A 20,888-nucleotide genomic window follows, 5' to 3' on the forward strand; every position below is an offset into this window, starting at 1 on the left:
AAAATTAGTGAGGTAAAACCAACCATATGTTTTGGTCACCAACCCATTGAATTTAACGGGGCATTTTATCTCATGTCCTACAAAACTCTCCACTCTTATTTATATGCAATCAACCGTAAGAAATTGTTGTTTTGGGCAAAATGCACTGGTCCATCAACTTTGGAGGCTTGTAGTGACCAAGGGATGAGAAAATTACAAGTTTCTCATTTTTTCCATATATAGTAGTTATTGAACTATAAGCTCATGAAAGGATTTTTCAAAATGAGTGGATCTACTATGGTTTTGGAATTTTTTCCCAAAACCCTGAAAGGACACTTTTATGTCCTGTTAGGTTACCATTCTAGTGTTAAAAGGAAGGAAAGGATATTGAACCTTGTTAAATATGCAGCCTAATTTACCTCTTGTAATTTTTTTGTGTTAAAAACACACATTTTTAAGGCCCCCATTATGAGGAAAAGCCATCGTGCATGAAGAAAAACTATCAATTTTACGCTATGTGTAACCTACTTCATTCATTTCCGAACAACTGGTATCAAAGCAAGGTTTGCTCGTAGCTAAGTTATCTCAAGGAAAGGATTACTTGAATTGAACAGGAGTAATGGCAGAGGAAGGGAAGCTCAAGAGTGATAAGTTCAACGGCAAAAACTACCAACATTGGAAGATGCAGATTGAAGACTATCTCTACAAGAAGGACCTCTATTTGCAACGAGGCCGTCTTGCAAAGAAGCCCGCAACGATGGCAGATGAAGCATGGATTGTCCTTGACTGAAAGGCACTGGGAACAATCCGTTTAAGCTTGGTGTCAACGGTGGCCTTCAACGTTTTGTAGATGAGGACCACGGAGGACTTGATGAAGTCACTTGATGACTTCATCACTTGATGACTTCTATGAGAAACCATCGGCATCCAATAAGGTATTTCTCATGAAGCGCTTATTCAATCTAAAGATAACAGAGAATGGATCAATTGTAGAACACCTAAATGACTTTAACACAAACATAAGTCAGTTTCAATCGATGAAAATAAATTTTGATGACGAGGTGCGAGCTCTCCTTATACTATTGTCTCTACCGGATAGTTGGGACATGCTTGTGATGGCTGTAAGTAATTTTATTTCTTGCACAAATACTCTTAACACTAGGTTGGTAACCTAACAGGACATAAAAGTGTCCTTTCAAGGTTTTGAAAAAAACCTCCAAAACCATAGTAGATCCACTCATTTTGTAAAATCCTTTCATGAGCTTATAGTTCAAGGCCTACTACACATGGAAAAAATAAGAAACTTGTAAAATTTCGCATCTTTTGGTCACGCCGAGCCTCCAAAGTTGCATAAAAATAAGATTAGGGATTTTTGTAGGACTTGAGATAAATTCCCTAGTTAACTTCAATGGGTTGGTTATCGGAACATATGATTGCTTCTCACTCACTATTTTTTGTTTTGCCAAAAAAATAGGTACAAAAAAGTTGAATTTTTACCATTTTGCAAACCTATCATCAAAGTTTCTATAGCCACGCTCAATACAAATAATATATGCATGTTTTCTTAGTTCCGTATTGTCCTTTAGGTTCATAAGGAGCCATGGATCATGTCAAAAGAATAATACATCTCTTACCAAGGGGAATCTTGGGGACAAAGATGAAGTGCTAAATACAGCAAACATGAAAAAACTGGGTTCAACATTATGAGTTGTAGAATCCCATAGAAACTATTCAATATCTAGCCAAATTTGATCCTTATGACTAGATATGCTTACTACCTACAAAATGCATGTAGTTGTCACAAGAAACTAACAATATTGACAAAGCTATACTTGATATACTAGAATGTTTCGTTTTCTTCTATAATTGAAAAAATCAACCATCGTTGTCTACTATGCAAAATAGGGTATTAGGTGCCCCAAAACTCAAGGAATATTAGCTTTATGTTACAATATGCGACATAGAAAATCAAAACTGCATTTGGATATCATGAAAGCCATCAAAAAAATGATAGAAGAGCTAAAATTGGCTAAAAAATAGGATTTGATAATTTTTGTAATTTGTTCATAACTTACAACTTTAACATTTATGTCTCCCTAGAAGCATCAGGACATGTTGAGGACTACTAAAGATAGTTCTCTAGCATTATAGACCTCACAAATATGAATTCTAGAGTGGTATAGTTGCAAAAAATTGAAAAAAGCCAAAAACAGGACCCATTTTTTCACACAGTTTAGGTTGTTAAATGTTGTGCAAGGACAAGGTTAAAGATGGAATTGATATTCCAAAAAAATGTCGAGTTTTTTTCAGCTCATGAGACAACTTTCTAGATAGATAGCACCTCAAAATCCATTTTGAAACTCTTGACATAATTAAAGGAAAATGGTCACTTAACAGGACATAAAAGTGTCCCATTACCAACCTAGTGTTAAGTTCGAGGATGTTGTGGGTGTTCTCCTAAGTGAGGAAATGCAAAGGAGAAGAATAGGAAAATCATCAAGTGATGCAGTATTAGTGGAAACAAGAGGAAGACCTAAGGAGAGGTTCAAAAACCAAAAGGGTCATGATTGCTCAAGGAGAGCAAGTCACGCACAATGTTAGTTCTTGAATGTTGGAACTGTGGCAAGAAGGGCCATGTTAAGAAGGATTGCTGGTCCAAGAAGAAGAAAGAATTGGAGTCTCAAGATAACAAGCCAACATCAGAGGCCAATGTGGCAAGTAAAATAGAGCAAGATGCTCTAATTCTCTCATTAGACAATGTGTCTAATTCCTGGATAGTAGATTTTGGGGCTTCATTCCATGCGACACCGCATAAGCAGCATTTCTAAGATTACACCAAAGGTAATTTTGGATATGTATACTTGGGAGATGATGAAGCTTGTGAAACTTTCGACAAAGGTACAGTTTGTGTCAAAACTGCTAACAGAAATGAATGGAAGCTTAAAGATGTTAGGCATGTTCCTTCTATTTGCAAAAATTTGATCTCTACAGGACAATTGGACAATGAGGTCACAACATTGCATTCGGAAACAAACGGTGGACGATCTCAATGGGATCTTTGGTGGTTTCTAAAGGAGAAAAGGTTGGTACACTTTACTTGTGTACTGATAGCACGCAACTTTCAACTTGTGCAACAACTATAGAAGTCAACAGTGCGGTGTGGCACTATCGGCTTGGGCATATGAGTGCCAAAAAAATGCAAATCCTTCAAACAAAGAGGCTTCTACCAGGTTTGAAAGAAGTGGACGTATAGTTCTGTGAAGATTGTGTTTATGGTAAACAAAAGAGGGTAGAATTTCAAAATTCAAGAAATGAAAGAAAAAATTAAAAACTTGACTTGGTTCATTCTGATGTTAGGGATTTTGCAAGTACACTATCACTTGGTGGCTCATTGTATTATGTAACATTCATAGATGATGCGACTAGGAAAACATGGGTTTATGTCATGAAGACTAAATCCGATGTGTTTTCTATATTTCAAAGGTGGAAAGCCTTTGTGGAGAATGAAATAGGTACTAAGGTTAAATACCTCAGATCCGACAATGAAGGCGAATATTGCAGCCAAGCTTTTGAAAGATTTTGTGCTAGCAATGGCATTTGGAGGCAAAGAACGACCCCAAGGACACCTCAACAAAATGGCATTTCAGAAAGGATGAACATAACAATCATGCAGCGAGCATGAAGCATGCGGCTACATGCACGCCTACAGCTTGAGCTTTGGGCGGAAGCTGTAAGTATGTTCGTGTACTTAATCAACCGATCACCCTCAACAACATTGGATGGGGGAGTTCCAGAAGAGGCATGGATAGGTAAACCGGTGAATTATGCATTTCTCAAAGTGTTTGGGTGTGAGGCTTTCATGCACATAGATAGAAGCCTAAGATGAAAGTTAGATGCAAAGACCAAAAAGTGTTTCTTCATTGGATATGGAGAAGGTGACTTTGGTTCTCCTATGGAATCCTGAAGATGGTAGAATCTCAAGGAGTAGGGATGTACCTTTTAATGAATAAAATATGTACAAAGATTACTTGGAAAGAAAACAGTGGAGATGGACTCATTGCATTGCAACCAAACATGGGAGTTGGTTGAGTTGCCTAAAGGTAAGCAAGCACTTTAGAAAAAATGGGTGTATAAGGTGAAGGAAGAAGAAGGTGGGAAGAAAAGGTACAAGTCTAAGCTTGTGGTAAAAGGGTTCTCTCAAAAGAAAGGTATTGAATTCAATGAAATATTTTCTCTTGTTGTAAAAATGAACTCAATTAGGCTTGTGGCTGCTCATGATCTAAATCTTGAGCAAATGGATGTAAATACGGCATTCCCTCACGAAGACTTAGAGGAGGAAATTTACATGCTTCAACCAAAGGGGTATGAAGTAAAAGGTAAGGAGAAAATGGTTTACAGATCAAAGAAGAGCTTGTATGGTTTAAAGCAAGCATCAAAACAATGGTACTTAAAGTTCGATCGATCGATGTTAGATCATGGATTCACAAGATGCAACTCAGATCATTGCGTCTACACAAAAAATTTGGGAGATGGGAAGTTCATCATCCTAATGTTGTATGTTGATGGCATGCTGATTGTAAGTGCTAACATGCAGGACATCAAAGAACTAAAAGAGAAGCTGTCTGAATCCTTGTCAATGAAAGATTTAGGTGCTGCAAAGAGGATACTTGGTATGAAGATATCAAGGGACATGACGAAGAAGACAATAAAGTTATCTCAGGAGGATTACATCAAGAAGGTACTAAAAAGGTTTCCAATGCAAAATGAAAAAATGGTTTCTACACCTTTGGCTGGTCACTTGAAACTAACCAAGGATATGTGTCCAAAGACACAAGAGGAGATAGCCTATATGTCTAAAGTTCCATATGCTGCAGTGGTAGGTTCTCTTATGTATGCTATGGTCTGGACAAGGCCAGACATTGCACATGCAGTGGGAGTTGTAAGTAGGTTTATGGACAACCCACGTAAAGAGCATTGGCAAGCTCTGAAGTCAATACTTAGGTATCTAAAAGGGACAACAACAAATGATTTGTATTTTGGAGGAACATATATTTTTCTAGAAGGGTATACCGATGCAGATACGGCAGGTGACAAAGATACTTGAAGGAGCACTACTGGCTATGTCTTCACGGTTGGAGGCACAGTAGTAACCTGGGCTTCAAATTTGTAGAAAGTGGTCTCACTTTCTACCACGGAAGCAGATTATGTAGGAATGACGGAGGCAAGCAAAGAAATTATGTGGCTTCAGAGATACTTAGAAGAGCTTGGATTCAAACAAGACAATTGTGTCTTGTACAGTGATAGCCAAAGTGCTATCCATCTTGTAAAGAACTCATACTTTCATTCAAGGACAAAGACATTGAGGTGAGATATCACTTCATACGCACTCTTTTGGAAGAGGGACAGCTAAAGCTAGGAAAGGTGCATACAAGTGAAAATCCTGCAGACATGTTTACAAAGGTGGTCAACAAGGAGAAAATGAGCTTTTGCTCATCTTCAATCGGCATTCAAGGCTAAGAAGCCAGGATGGAAAGCAGTCACAGGTTTGGTTTGGAGATCAGTCTCCAAATGGGAGATTGTTAAGTATAGAGCCTGATTTACCCCTTGTAATTTTTTGTGTTAAAAACGCACATTTGTAAGGCCCACATTATGAGGAGAAGCTATCGTGCGTGAAGAAAAATAACTCGTCGGAAAATAAAATTATTCGCTGGAAATCAAAACTTTTACAGCCATTCTCGAGTCGGAATATTCCTTTATTTGCCAAAATATTATGGCTGGGGACGGCGATCGAAAAGTGGTCGGAAAACGGCCGATCGTTTGGCCGGTTGGCCGATGGCCGGTAATCAATGGTCAGTGGTCGGAAGTCAATGGCCGATGGCCGGTGGCCAAATTCAATGGCAGGTGGCCGATTTCAAAGGAGAACTTGTCTTCTCAAGGGCGGCCACACATGGGCGGATTGGAGGGTCCGATTTGGACTTATCTACACAAGGGTGGCTACACATGGCTGCCTCTCAGAGTCTCATGAGAGAGGGAAGTCCTTTTGTCCTATAAAAGGAGGCCGTTTCTACTAACATTTCACAGTTTGTTACTCAATTTCAAACCTGTTTCCATGGGAGTGGCAATAAGTTTGCAATCCTCAAGTCCAAAATTACATACCAATGTCTCTATGTAACTTTTCTAACACAAGGCAATACCACCATCACACTGCTTAAAATGTTTACCCAAGTAATGAGGCAATAGCCCCAAATCTTTCATCTTGAAAGTAGCATTCAAATCAGCCTTAAATTCAGCAATATGTCTCTCATTTGGTCCAGTGATCAGCCAATCATCTACATAAAGAACCACAATGAGAAGTACATTACCCTCACGCTTTACATACAATGTGCTTTCTGTTGGACTGTTACGAAAGACTTGTTTGACCAAATGAGTGTCAGTTTTATCATACCAAGCACGAGGAGATTTCTTTAACCCATACAAAGCCTTGTTACATTTGCACAGTGTCCTCTTGTCCTTTCTTGACAAAACTGCGAGGCTGCATTACATAAACTTCCTCAAATATGTCACCATTCAAGAAAGCAGTAACAATGTCTGATTGATGTACATCCCAAGCAAAATGAGCTGCCAATGCACATAGAAAATGCACAGTAGTCATATGACAAGTGGGAGAAAAAGTCTCTTCATAATCTATTCCTTTTTTATGTGCATCACCTTTGCAACAAGTCGAGCCTTATGGCGATCGATCTCACCATCCGGCTTGTGTTTCAACTTGTAAACCCACTTCGTACTGATGGCCTTTTTGCCAGGAGGAAAATCACATAAAGTCCATGTGTCATTTTCTATAAGTGCATCATATTCTGATTGCATGGCAAAGGTTACAAGTTTACATAAAGTCATCAACACATGTGAAAGAACTGCCATTTGCAGCAGTAAGCACAATCTTTCCAACTCCCTAAACCGGACAAGAGGTATTGTTGGCACAAGTGACTGAATTCCCATGAGGGATAGACTCGAGAGAGGTGAACAATTCATGATGTGAGGTAATGTGCTTTATAGCACCACTGTCAAAATACCACACATGTGAATCTGCAACACAATTGACAAGCATGCATCATGGGCAACAAGATTGTAAGTGCACTCTACACTAAAAGCCCATTTTGCGTCAACATCAGCATCACAGTCTCCTTTCACAGAAGACTCAACACGTGCTATATAGCACAACCATAGAAGACTGTAAGGAACCTGCTATACAGAAAACGGCACTGACAAAAATTCTGCACAAAATGACAAAATTGCCTGTTCAGACTTGCTTGTAGTGATAACAGAGACCGAAATGAGCCCAAATCAAAAATCTGAGCAGAATCAGCTCTACGAGCTAACCCAAAATATTTGTCGACCTGCAAACGCTTACCAAACCTCACTGTAATCGGAGAAAGTGAGTAGGCGTGTGCTGGAGCAGTTGGCGACTAAGCCTGGGAGGATGCAACTTGCTCTGATACCAATTGTTGGAATTAGGGTTGCAAATAAACACACACAGATTGGAGAAGACAAAGGAAGCTCAAGGCATACAATAGAGAGTGTGTTACTTAGTGTGCAATGGAAAGATAGATAGCCCTAGAGTGATGGGCATATATACAATGCATGAAGGAAAAAACCTCATAGAGAGGGAAAAAATGCCCCAAAGATCCTACTGTGTTCACACTCTTCAATACCACATGTATATGGTAATAGTAATAAGGAATAATAAAAATTCTACTAGGTTAAGATTTGTTTACCACAATTTCTTCATCCTTCTCTTCAAGATTGTTTCTTTATAAGATGGATGCTAGATCGATCATCTCTACCAATCGTGATCAGTGGTTTCTGTGGATGAAATGCACTCTCCGATACACTTTTGTAGAAAGAGGCACATGATTTTATTTCCACTAGTGTACTTGCTATTGTGTGCACCAACTTTTGTTCATTTTCATTGGGGAGGAAAGAGAGGCTTTCTGGGAGATCTTGGTCTTCAAAGTCAATTACAAAATTGACTTTTTCTTTCTTTCCATTGGGATCCTTCATGCCCTCATAGATAGCAAGCCCTGTGAGTGCTCATCTTCTTTTAGTCCTAATGTTTTGGCAATGTTGTCAAGGAGCAGAAACTAACGATCATCCACCACCACTCGATGCAAAGTGAGAATTTGGAGGTCCGAGACCTCTTCCAGCACCTAATCTCCCTCTATCATTTGATCTTCCTCCTCAGTGGAGTTGGATCTTGCAAGAGTACGAGTGCCATAGATGCTTCAATCTGCTCATCAATCTCTTTGATAACTTCATTTGATTCCTCCACAATGGTCATAAGAGGTCTCTAGTTGACCTTTTCCTTTGATTTTCCCTTATCCATGCCCTCAAGCACAAGTAATGCCAGAACCATGTCCCATGAAATAAATTGGGTGCCTATGCACCCCATGACCAAATCCATGAGATCATCCTTATCCCCTATCCTGTAGTCCCATTCCGTGACGCCTTTAATAAACCTCGACAAGTGAAACTGGAAGTTCTTGTCAAGCGCATAGAGATGCTTCAAGAAATCCATTGGCAAACATGCCGTGTCGGATCCCTCAAAGATTATGGATATTCTTCCATGTGCTGTGCCATGTAGTCAAGGAAGCTTTTGAATGCCTCTGCATGAAGGTTGGCAGTGGCCTGCATGCCAATTGTCCCCTCAAACACACTGAGTAGTTCATGTGCTTGATCTCCAAGTCCTACCTTTTCTACTTGTGTGAGAAGTGCATCAATAGACGTTGCCATGGGTTTTTTTGCGAAGAAGATGCAAAGAGAGCTTAGAGCTAGAGTTTTGTGAATGTGACAAATGAAGTTTAAAAATGAGAAAGTCACTTATATACCCAAAGTCACTTCTTAAAAAGCACTTAAATTAATGTCAAAATAACTTAAAACTTTAATTTTAAACAAAATCACGCGACAAAGCATTGAAAAATACCAACATTAAAAACATTTGTGCTCCACATTAAATAAATTGCACATTTCAATCAAAAACTTGAACAAGTTTAGAATAAGAAAGTGCGGAGAAATGAGATTCAAACAACGTATGTATTAATGTGGACAAAATCTCTGTCAGTTACAAGCTTTTACAAAAATACATCATGGAAACGGAACGTTCTCACACAAAAAGCTCCTCTTTTCTGGAGCAAACAATATTTTCATTCATTACAAAGAGATATTGCTTAGGCAAGGTATATCTGAGATTAAGATACTTGCGAAGGTGACTGAGATGCCAGTCATTGTTCACTATAATGTGGTGCACTGCATCGTCGTGTGTTTGCAGGTCAACTGATTCTCTAGCAGCAACCTCAGAGTCTAGTGCCTCCCATTCTCCCATCGTCAGTTTCCATCTTCTATAGGGAAAGACCATCGACAAGCTTTGCTTCACAATATGGTATCTGAACACCACATTGTCAGCAACAATAGAGCACTTAATTGTATCTCCGTGGTGGTTGACCACCTTAGTTTCCCATCCAGCTACAGGAAACCCGTTGATTGCACTTCCCCCTTTCCAAGTCCACATTGTTGGTGTCCTGTGAACACTCTAAAGTCAAAATATAAACACAAACACAAGGTTGCATTCTCCACAAGCTAATGTTCTCCATTTCTCCATGGGCTTCACTAAAGACCTCTAGCTAAAGCTGAAGTCTACATCATATCCTTCTGCTAGATCATCCCTCTTTCTTTCCTCAACAGGTTTTTTGCTCCTTCTCCATTAATCTCTCTAGAGAGGATCTACTTCTTTCTCAAGCTTTGCAACATTATCTTCTTCCACATTAAGCCAACAAGCACGTGGATTAGTATAGCAGTAAGTGGCATCCTTCACCTTTGTGTACCATCAAGAATCTTGCTCTTTATACAACTGAGAACATGGATGTACAATGTCTAATCATTAGTGTTTGTGTGTAGGTTGTGCCACTATTCCCCATGGCATCATCAGGTACTCGACAACCTAGGAGTGTCATTGACTCCATTTCATGTAGCAATGTACAAGACAACAATGGATATTGGGTGACAATGGAGTTAAAACGAATGACAATGCAGCCCACTTCAAGAGGTGCACACAAGGTCTCAAGGAGACACATGGCTTCTCGAGCACACAATTGGAAGGGAAGAATCATGGATTTCAAGAAAACACAAGATGGCAAGAGGCTTCCAAAGGTGCAGAATGTGTATGTTGCTTCACAAACTAAAGCTAGAGATAGCAATGGCCCCATCGAGGTTTCCTGCAAATTGTAATTTTTATTTCTCTTTCAAGTTTTTTGGTTATTTATTTAGTATTTTTGCCTTGTGTGTTGCTTTTGATGAATGTAATATTTCCATTGTTGTTTGTTCATGTTTACAGATGTTTTTCCATTCAATTTTGTAGAGTGGGAGCCAATAGAGTTCTTCACAAGAACTTCTGAGGCCATCCACACTGAGCTTGGCAAGTTTCTCTATGTTGGTTGTCTGTCCTCTGAGCTCTGCCTCACGTGACATTTTCTTTTATAATCATACGTATGTCACACCTAGGCAAAATGGATATGGTAATCTTTCTCTAGTTCACTCACCAACCTTGGAAAGTTTGGAATGGCCTAAGCTAGACAGTGCCTTGATCGCAGCAACCAAAAGGAGAATCGAGGTGGATGTGAAAGAAGCAATGAAGTGTACCTATGGTTCCCATAAAGCCACCGTAACATGGTTTATGTCTCTTCATAAACAAGGTGAAGTGAAGAGAAGTGAGAGATGGTATAGTAGAGACAGAGGAAGGGAATGATCAACACGTTTTTGGAGGGACCCCCTTTTAGGAGAGAGGGGGGAGAAATTGGCAGCCCATAGAGAGAGAGAGAAAGGATTGGTTTTTACTCGACTATTTTGAGGAAAGTTTAGTTTTTTGAATTAAAAATAGATTTTCTCTTTATATTTTATAAGAGAGTACAAGTTTGACAACTTACTTTTAGGCCCTACCATACCCACCATTTTAGTCCACATGGCATCCACCCATTTGCCCCTTCCATAATCTCCACTTTAATCCCATGGAAAATAAAGAGAACCCCTTAGACCCCGTTCCCTTCCTAATGTTTTGAAGATGATCTAGAAAAGGAAGGTTTCTAGTGTGTGGATGGTAGGGGGCATGTGATAATCCAAGCCCAAGTTAGTAAGTAATGATAATCCAAGCCCAAGATAGTAAGAAGCTTTTTAGCAACAATACGGGTAGGGGGCATGTGATTGCCTTCTGGCAAGATTTAGCTTGTTGAGCAACCTATCATTACATCAGTAAGTGAACACAATAATCATATTATTGGGCTTTAAACTCGTTTGATGCATGCTTAGGATACAGTATTTTTACCTAAAAATCTTTGCGACGCTCATGTCAGACCACCCATAGACAAGACTACAGATTAAGCATTTCCAAAGTGGTACGGAGAACTAAGATTTTTTCACCATTTTAAAGCTGCATATGTGCAAGAGTCTACATCATCTCACCCTCTTTATCATTTCTATCATGCGTTCGATATGGACGGGCTGACTGAGGTTAATTTGCAATGTTGTCTTGAATATTTTTGCCACCTTGGTTTTCAATGATGTGGTCCATGTCAAAGAACACATATAACATCTACTCTATCTCAACTTCTTGGAATGTGGAATCAAGTATTGGTGGGGTAGACTCCATCAATGGATGTTCATTTGATAATCGCCTTCTCTATGATGAAATTGGAGCAATATCTACTGGTAGGGGTTGATCTACTACCTCAGGAGCATGACATTGATAACGTAGATCTTGTAGTTTCTCTATGGAAAGAGACCATTATTGCGTATGTGTTGATTGTATATTTTTTGTTTTTGAAAGATCTGATGTTTGCATCGCGCACAAGGACATGCCATCCTATTATCCATACCTACCAACGATGCAACAAATGAACAAATCACTCTTGTTATAAGTACACACCCATGTCTACATGACAATGCATGTACGTAGATCCAATATAAACCCTAATCTAGTACATGTGGATTATTTAAATGGATTGATCTAATACGGACCAATTCTTAATAGACTGTCATTTTTTAAAGTTATTTGCATTTTTAGAATCCGATTGCGTTGTTGAGGTCCGAGTGCGTTATTTTACTTTGTTTGGTGAATTTCGTTTGTGTTTTTGAAGTACACAAACCATTTCGGAAGTTTGTTTGTCTTTTTGAAGCCCATTTGTATTTTCTCTACCATTTGCCTCTAGCTCACATTCTCTATCCATGCCCGATCCCCACACACCATGGTCTCAAGGTGCACGAAGATCAGGACCATTGGGTAATAATCTTATCTTTATTGGTCAATGCATATATTCAAGGTTTTGACATAAGTACACACCCATGTCAACATGACAATGCATGTACATAGATCGAGTACAAACCCTAATCTAGTACATGTAGATTGCTTAAATGGACCAGTCTAATACAGACCGATCCTCAACTAACTGCCATTTTTGAAGATCATTTTACATTTTTGGAATCCGTTTGCATCGCTAAAATCTATTTACATTATAGAAGTTCGTTTGTGTTATTTTACTTCATTTGTTGAAGTTTGTTTACATTACTTTACTTCGTTTGTCAAAATCCGTTTGCATTTTTGAATTACACAAGCCCTTTTATGAAGTCCATTTATGTTTTTGAAGTCTGTTTATATTTTTTCTACCATTTGCTGCAAGCTCTACCTCACATTCTCTAGACACGCTTGATCCCTGTACACCTTGGTATAGAGGTGCACGGAGATCAGGACCATCGGGTAATAACCTCGTCTTTATTGGTCAATGCCTATATTCAAGGGTTTGACATGAGTGCACACCCATGTCTACATGACAATTATTGCATGTATATAGACCCATGTCTAGTACATGTGGATTAATTGAATGGACTGATCTAATATGCCGATCTAATACGGACCGATCCTCAATAGACACCAAATCATTTTCTTTTTTTGAATTCATTTGCATTTACTAATTCTATTTGCATTTTGAAGTCTGCTTGCGTTATTTTACTTTGTTTGTCAAAGTTCTGACATTTGCGTTTTTGAAGTACACAAACCATTTCTGAATTCCGTTTGTTTTTTTCAACCTAAACCGTCAAAACATAGCCATATCTTAGCAACTAAACCTTGAGCATCTTTGTAAGGCCAAACACATAAGCGACTATTCCTACCTAAGATCTAAAATCTAAGCGGATTGAAACAGCTAAATCGCTTTCCTGAAGCAACATACTATAAGTGGCTAGCTCCAAACGATCTGAATATCGACTAGCCCTTAACAGCTAGTCCTATGCGGCTAAGCAATTGACATATACCTAATCAGCTAACCCTAAGTGGGAAGCCCTAGGCAGCTAGCCCTAAGCGAGCTAAGCGACTAAATAACAAAGCGGGTAGGTCTAAACATTTTGACAAAGAGGTTGTTAACCTAAGTGATAGTCCCTAAGCGATAAGTCCTAAGAGGTCTAAATATTGATTCACCCTAAGCGACTAGTCCTAGTTAAGTGGCTAAACATCTAAATAAAAATGGTTGGTGGGCCTACGAAACATGGCTAAGTGACTGAATACCTAAGTGGTTGGCCCTAAGCGGCCTGAAGGGGATCGAGGAGCACCACAGACGGAGAGTGAGAGAGAGAAGGAGACACACGACACACGGATATGGGTGGGGAGACTCAAAGAGTAGCAGCCCCCTATACACTTATGCTATGTATAAGGTATACAAGTCACTGGGCGCCCAGACTCTGGGCGGCCGGGCAAGGCACAGACACCTATACCCCAACAAACTCCCACTTAAAGGCGACTGTGCCTTTAAGTAAGAGAACCTAGTCTAAAGACTACAAAAGGTGAGAGAAAACCGCTCTCAACCGATAGCCACTGGTTGGCTGTGATCGTGTGCATCTGGCTGTCCTGCTCCCGTGTAAGTCCATACACCACCAGACGTACCGCACACGTACTGTAAGTATGTATGCAATACTTGCATATCTCCCTCGTGCACTATGCCATCATCAGTCAACAAACGACTGACAACCCCAACTGCAAATGCTCCCACTGCAGCTGCGATATCCGGTCTCAAGATCAACATCTCATACATGAGACCACCGAATGCCGATGCAATGCTAGCGGGCCTTGCTAGCTCTACGGAGCATGCATCAACATATATATCCCTGGAAATAGGCATCTCTGACTGACAAGGCGTGTCAGCCACATGCATCTCCTGACTGTCCGCAAAAGACGCATCAACCTGTCGTGCAACCTCAGAGCAAACCAGCTGCTCTAGGTGTCTGCTGGAAGACATATCCTGCACAACTATATCCCCATGCTCACTGTCGAGCATAGAAAGGGATGACTGCATAATCGTTGACATCTCAGTCTCCTCTGCAATCATCCACTGCAAACATGACCACTCAATCTGCTGTGACTCACTAGAGCTCTCATGCTCTAACTCCATATGCATAGACTCTTGCACAACGTCCTGTTGTTGTGACTCACTAGAGCAAGACCGCTCTACCTGTCTATCCTACATAGAAGTATCTTGCACAACTGACTCTCTGCTTTGCTCAGTCACTAGCAAAGCATGCATGTCTGACTTTGTCACCTCTCTGTGTGACTGCTCAAGTCGTACCCCAACTGTGTGCACAACGAGCTCACCACTCTGCACTCCATGCAAAGCATCCTGCAACCCACAAGCAAAAGAGACTCGCCTGCTCTCTCGCTATCTGCATGGCTGTAACAAGATTGAGACTCGACCATCTCGCACCAGTACTACGTGCAATGGGTACCATGTGCCAACTCTAGCACCTCTCGCAATCACCAGCGAACCCAAATGCAACATAAAAGATCGCTCAAGCAGCGATACCCGACATCCACTATCCCGTAACTTTCTGACTGAGATCAAATCCCGTCTCAGATGTGGCACATAACGCACATGACGCAGGGTAAATCTCATACCACTGGGCAAGGACAAACATACGTCTCTTGCACCCTCAATGTCATACACAGCACCATCAGCCATGTGCACACAACCAATACTCCCACTAGAAAACGTGCTAAACCACTCACGATGCGACGTGACATGGAAAGTAGCATCTGAATCTAGTTACCAATGTGAAGACAATGTGCAATCCGATATGCACTCTGTAGACATCAGATCGTCTGAAGACAAGCTAGATGTAAATGTGACATCGCCGTCACAAGCATACTCAGTAACCACCGTACTGATATCACTAGCATCTGTCATGCCCAAATATGCATCACGCATCTGTCACCTCCGTTGTCTCAAACGCCTGAAACATCGACGCCTAATGTTCCCTCTATGTCCACAATGCCAACATGTCAAGTCTCTATGCCGTCGAGACTTGCGTGTGGGACCAATCTCTCCCATGGACATAGAAGTGGGACTAGACTCCCCTGTAGACATGGATGTCGCGTACATAGCATGTAAACTCTGCCATAAATCATGAGTTGTAGTCTCCCTCGAGACCTGCCAGTCAAGAGACTCAACCAGATGCAAACGAATCGTAGACATTGCTAACTCATCAAGATCCTGCCAATCATCATCACGCATAGACTTGGGCTTCACCGATAAACCACACAAGGGTTTATCGTGCCCCAAATCCGCCAATGCAACAAGCATATGTTCCTTCCAAGCAACAAAATCTACACCATCAAACTGTGTCAGACCATAACGCTGGAAGTCAAATGAAAAATCAGCCATAATGCTCTCAAAAGAGCAACCAACAATGAGTAGCAAATGTCAACCAAATCAGCCCTAAACTGGCTCGAATCGCATCAACAAAAGTCTGCAAATATGGCTGTAAAATATGATGCAAAGTTGCACCAATAACCGTGCAAAACCTTGCACAAAATCACAAGTCAATATGACTCAATCGCGCATAAATATCTGACAAAATTTTGGCAGAGTCTCCTTTGTAACTGGAGCAAAATCTCAACAGTAAACCTCAAAGAGACAATAATATATGCCACAATGGCCAATCCGGGAATAAACTCGACCGGAATCACCTCACAAAGTTATACATATGAGCATACCCACTCTTGCCGGAGTACCACTCAAATAATCTCAGCCATAAACAAATACACAAATCCATATATGGCATACATAAACCGCCAAGACCATGGCAACATAGCTCAATCTAGCATGAGTGGCTCTCTGGACAAATGCATATCCAAAAACCTGTGTACACCTATGAATTTGCTGGTTGCTGCAGAAAATACTCCGTGTGTGTGAGATATACCAAAAACAGTGTTTTTGGGACCCGAAAGTGCACAAATAAAACTGCTGCTGTACCTGCTGTAATTCAAAGCATAATTTCAGCAAATAGACATCACCATCGCGTCCGGAGCGTTCCAAAACTCTGACCTAGACTCCTGGATCATGTAGATCTGACTCTATATGACGGAGCTACGCAAAAAACTGCGTTTTAGAGTCCGAAAATGGCAAAAACGAGTTGCACACAGTCTTGAACCTGCTCCTGCTCCACTCTGCATGATGCAATGTCCTCTCAATGCAAGCTCCAATGTAAGAGCTCTGCCACAACAGCATCCAAGCACTTGAATGTCAAGCTCTCCTCCGCCGAGCACTTCTCTAACGAGCTCCACTGAGCTCAAAAGCTCTTCTCACCAAGGAAGCCGCAACCGCCTCCTCAACCAAGCTTGACCACATCAAGCTCCTAATCTCCAAAGACAATGCTCCTCAAGCTAAAATCTCTCTCCGTGAAACTCCGTGATCGAACTCCACCGTCGAGAGCGAGCGAGCTATCGCCTCGAAGCTCTCAAAGCCGTCGTGCTCTCCGCGGTCACCATAGCTCTCAGGGAGCACAGACGGAGAGTGAGAGAGAGAGAGAGAGAAGGAGACACACAACACATAGATATGGGTGGGGAGACTCAAAGAGTGAGCAGCCCCCTATACACTTATGCTATGTATAAGGTATACAAGTCAGTGGGCGCCCAGACTCTGGGCGGCCGGGCAAGGCACAGACGCCTATACCCCAACACGGCCAACCCTAATTAAGCATTGTGAATATCGATTAGCCATATGCGACTAGTCGTAAGTATCTAAGCAACTAAATAAAGAAGGGAGTAGGACTAAGCGGCGTGGCTAAGCTATTAAATACCTAAGCGGCTAGCTAGAGGTGGCTAACACTAAGAGGCTAGCCTTCAACGACCTAAATACGGACTAGTCCTAAGAGGCTAAGCGGCTAAATACCAAAGAGGTTAGCCTTAAGCGGGAATCCCTAATAAATCGTCTGAATAGTGATAGACATAAACGACTAGCCCTAGGTGGCTATGTTGCTAAATAACAAAGTGGGTAGAACTAAGTGGCTTGGCTAAGCGATTGAACACCTAAGCAGCTAGCTAGCATTCAATGGTCTAAATACGAACCAGTCCTAAGCGGTGAAGCAACTTATTACCTAAACGTTGACTAAAAGCTTGATTTCAGTTGGTCAACTTGATGATTTGGGCTACAACACCACATTTGGCAATGGTTCGTGGATAGTACGCAAAGGTAATCTTGTTGTACTCAGAGGTCAGAATCATGGTACCTTGTATTCCATGCGTGTGTCATATTTTGGTCATTATTACATACCTATAGCCGAGCTGCCGTCTACTGAGTTGTGGCATTTCCAGCTAGGTCATATTATCTAGAAAGGAATGAGAACTCTGACTAGTTTTGGCTACTTACCTGTCTTGTCTTATGTTGACTTTCTTGTTTGTGAGCATTGTATCTATGGCAAACAGACTAGGTCCCTGCACTTACCATTGGGTCAAAAGCAAGCTGATCCTCTAGATTTAGTGCATAGTGATGTTTGTGGTCGTATGTCAACCAAATCTCTAGGGGGGGCAGCTATTTTGTAACATTCATAGATGACTCTACTCGAAAGGTGTTGGCATATCCTTTGAAACATAAGGATCAAGTTCTTCATGTGTTCGAAAAAAATTTAGCACTTGTTAAGAATCAGTCTGGCAAGAAATTCAAAAGGTTGCGGACTAACAACAGTGGAGAGTATGTCTCCAAGGAGTTTAACAATTTTTGTGCTAAAAGGGGGATTAAAAGGCAGTGCACTGCACCATACACACCAGATCATAATGGAGTTGCTAAGCGCATGAATCGTATGATTCAAGAAAGAGTGACAGCCATGCTTTCTAGGACAAATCTCACACAAGTCTTTTGGGTAGAAGCCGTCTTGACCGCAGTGCACATTATAAATCGTTCGCCTAGTATGCCATTGAATTATGAGATTCTAGAAAAGTTATGGTCTAACCGTAAGCCCCACCATGACCATCTACGTGTTTTTGGTTGTGAAGCTTATGCCCATGTGCCTAAACAACTTCGACAGAAGTTAGAGCCAAGAGTCATCCGTAGTTCAGATGTGATCTTCAATGAGTCAAAGATGCATAAACAACCTATCAAGGAAATAGAAATTTGGAGAGTCACTTTTGAGGATGTTGCCTCAGAGGCAGTAAAATCAATTCAGCGGGCTAGTGATGTACCTTCCACTAGCAATGATCCAAAGGGAGCGGATAGCAATGGTCAAGGAGTGAGACAGTCTACTAGAGTCTCTCGTCCACCTACGCGTTTCGAGCTAGGTCTTGATTACATCATATTGACGATTGCGGTGAGCCAAGCTGCTACCAAGAAGCCATGACGACGGATGATGTGGTGAAGTGGGAGCAGGCTATGGAATCTGAGTATAACTCGATTCTGGATAATGACATTTGGGACTTGGTAGAACTTCCAAATGATGCGAAAGCTTTACCTTGCAAACAAATGGGTTTACAAGAATAAATTTACCTCAAGTGATCCAAATCCAAAGTACAAGGCTAGACTTGTAGCTAAAGGGTTCAAATAGCAAAAGGGAGTCGATTTTGATGAAATCTTCTCATTTGTGGTCAAGATGACAACACTTAGAACCGTACTTGGTCTTGTAGCGATTGAGGACATGGAACTTGTCCAAATGGATGTGAAGACATCATTTCTTCACGGGGATCTCGATGAGGATGTTTACATGCAGCAGCCTAAAGGGTTTGTTCAGGAGAATGCATCTCGTGAGGAGCTAGTATGTAAGCTCAAAAAGGCACTTTATGGCTTAAAGCAGGGTTCGAGACAGTGGTATCATAAATTTGATGCATGTATGAGGTCTCAAGGATATAGAAGGAGCGAAGATGATCACTGCTTGTACACAAAAAAGCTAGATGATAACTCGATGATCATTCTAGTTTTGTATGTTGATGACATGCTTATAGCTAGGAAATCCATTGCGGAAATTGCCAACTTGAAGAAAACACTTAGCAATAATTTTGCAATGAAAGATTTGGGGGATGCTACATACTTTCTTGGCATGCAAATGAAAAGAGATCGCAAACATCGTATTCTTGAGTTATCTTAGGAAACATACATTGAGAAAGTTTTGCAGCATTTCAATATGCAGAGGGGGAAAGCATTAAGTATCCCAATGCAGGCATTCTTGAAACTCAGCAAGGAAGATGCACCCAAATCTGATGCTGAGAAAGCTGAAATGGCTAAGGTACCATATTCTTCGGCAGTGGTAAGTCTCATGTATGCTATGGTGGCCACAAGACCAAACATTGCTTTTGCAGTGGGAGTGGTGAGCCGATATATGGCAAATCCTAGCAGCAAGCATGGGGAAGCAGTGAAGCACATTCTTAGGTACCTCAAAGGTACGGTCGGAAGGTGTTTACGCTTCAGGAACAGTGATGCATCCATCGTGGGTTATGTGGATGCCGACTATGCAAGTTGTGTCAACAATAGAAGATCGACATCTGGTTATGTTTTCTTATTTTCTAGAACAACAGTATCTTGGAGGTCACGTCTTCAAGATTGTACGTCGTCTTCCACTATGGAAGCAGAGTATGTTGCATTGTCGGATGCAAGTAAAGAGGTTGTATGGTTATCTCGCTTAGTCAAAAATATTGGCATTGATGAGACTCCAATGATATATTGTGATAGTCAGATTGCTCTTGCATTGGCAAGGAATCCCGTGTTTCACTCCAAATCGAAACACATTGAAGTCAGGTATCATCTTGTGAGAATTTCTTGGCCAAAAAGCTCATTGATTTTAGTGAAGCTACACACTGACGACTACCCAGTAGATGCTTTGACGAAAGGCTTAGCTTTGGAGCGGTTTACACATTGTAGTGAGTTGATGGGTATAGGTTGAAGCCACTACATTGCTTCATGGTTGTACATACCAGGTCACTTGGGCTGCGTTGGCCTTCAAGTGGGAGTTTATTGGGATTCAGGCCAACTGGTCGGACATCCCACTTACTAATAACCCATCTACTAACTTAACCATGTATACACTATTCTTTAATACAACAAAATAAGGACCTGCAACAAGATAACGTTGCTGTGCGTTCCACCCAAAGTAGGTCTCTCTCTCTCTACTCTCGCACTAGCACATACACACACTTCTCGCAGCACCTTCACGAAATGCATAGAGAAAACCCGTGGGTTCTATCTTTTGGCTGAGATATATGGTAGTTCTGAAATTTTTTAGCATAGTGGTGGAATTATTTACCCAAGATGATGCTTTGCTTTTACTTTTAGAAGTAGAACTTATGGAAATTTGTACAAAATATATATGACCGGCTCTTAGCTTAGTACTAGAACTTAAAATTTCTACCATCTAAGATTATGGACTTCATGGCAAAATGATATAAGCCGACTTTGAAATTATGGTAAGGTGACTTTGTGCTCTATGTTGGATCAAAATTTATTGTAGTTATGAATAGAATTTCAACCCATATAACTATGGACTTAATGAAAATTGAGCATACTTATATGAAATTTTACACTAGTAATTAAATGATGGCTTGGTGTAGATTTTAACTCTAGGTA

This window comes from Adiantum capillus-veneris, chromosome 21 (genome assembly GCF_014529385.1).
Source record: "Adiantum capillus-veneris isolate H3 chromosome 21, ASM1452938v2, whole genome shotgun sequence".
Lineage (NCBI taxonomy): Eukaryota > Viridiplantae > Streptophyta > Polypodiopsida > Polypodiales > Pteridaceae > Adiantum > Adiantum capillus-veneris.